At 48.2% G+C, this 1,487-nt stretch overlaps 1 pseudogene; it reads left to right on the top strand.

Moving 5' to 3' along the window:
- Positions 1 to 213, top strand: part of LOC109378534 (granzyme H-like) — an 11,168-nt pseudogene extending 10,955 nt beyond the window's left edge.
- The last annotated feature ends 1,274 nt before the right edge of the window (positions 214 to 1,487 follow it).

Raw genomic sequence — 1,487 nt, 5'->3', positions numbered from 1 at the left:
AGGGGAGCACCAGGAAAAAGCCCAACTCAGGCCCTCACCCCTCTGCACACAGGGGGATTCTGGGGGCCCCTCATATGTAACAACATGGCCCAAGGCATTGCGTCCTACAGAAAATACAACGGGAAACCTCCAGGAGTCCAGGTCAGGATCTCGAAGTTTTTGCCCTGGATAGAAAGAACAATGAGGCGTGTCAAACTGCTGAGACCAGACTGAGGCACCCCGGAATTGATCCATCCATTTCTCTGGGGCACAGGCCAATACTGCATTGGGCAGAGAGGGTGGCGGGGACTCGGTCACCTACTTAATAAACTTCCATTTCTTGACTGAAAATTATTGATTCCACCTTTATTCACCAAAATATTTAGTAGTTAGCTTCTGTTGTGTCCGGCATCCATCTGTTCACATCTGATCTCTTATAAGCTTCCTTCCCCCTTCAGTGTAACTCATGTTTCATCTCTACAATACAAAATCATGCTGCATCGATACCAAACTCCTTCCGAATACACCTCCCCAGCGCCAGCTCTCCCTGCCAGGCTGAATATAAGTTCCATCCGTTAAAAGGAGACAACTCCCCAGGAGAAAGTGGCCTCTTCTACACAACCCTCTTATCTCACCCATATTCCTCTCCTACTTCATTCCACACCTGCACAACTACTCCATTAGCAGAACCCAGGGCCAATACACAGCATGAAAGAATCCAGAAACTGAAAGAAGGATGAGCTAAGAAGCTCTGGGGAAAGATGTCATTTCTCCACCACAACAGAAATGGATGGGAAGCTCTTGGAAAGGTTTTTTTCACCCCGTGAAGCACTCCTTTCCCAAATCACAGAGCTTGGAAGCCTGAGAAGTTTCAGGAGGGCCCTTCAGTACACCCAGGCCCAGCTCAAGTGCTTGTCACAGCCCTGTCTTGGGCCCAGAGCTCAGCACTCCCTCTGGTATCCTGAGAGCCCAACCTCCTGCAGCCCAATTTGACCTGAGCTTGCTTGAGCGTGCTCTTCCATCTTGGTCTGGGACAGCCTCTCCTTACCTCCCACTGTGTGTGTGTGTGTGTATGTGTGTACATGTGTGTGTGCGTGTGTGCATGTGTGTGTGTGTGCGTGTGTGTGCGTGTGTGTTTCTCTCCAAAGGAAACTCACTATAATGAAAAGGATTAGTTTCAAGGGTATTTTTCTGTTGTTTCAAAAGTATCCTATAGCATAAAGCCTATTGAGGAAATTTTCTCTTCTATTTTTTAACACTCTCCTGCAAAGTAGTTTGTTCATAGGAAAGCACTTGGCAGAAGATGCGAAGATACAAAAGACAAGTAAAATCTCACTCCAACCAAGGAAAGGACACCTCAGACAAACCACCTGCAGTAGTGAGAGTTGTCCCTGGACCAGCTTCAGAACCAGTTAAAATTCTCAGTGTCCTCCACCCACCCTGCACCTGCCCAGGAGAGGAATGCAGGTTGTGACTCAGAAGTGGCTAGCTGACGGCACACAAAGCTC

This window comes from Hipposideros armiger, unplaced genomic scaffold, assembly GCF_001890085.2.
Source record: "Hipposideros armiger isolate ML-2016 unplaced genomic scaffold, ASM189008v1 scaffold_2110, whole genome shotgun sequence".
Classification (NCBI taxonomy): domain Eukaryota; kingdom Metazoa; phylum Chordata; class Mammalia; order Chiroptera; family Hipposideridae; genus Hipposideros; species Hipposideros armiger.
Note: the sequence above shows the minus strand (reverse complement) of the source record. Positions and strands in the feature narration are given on the sequence as shown.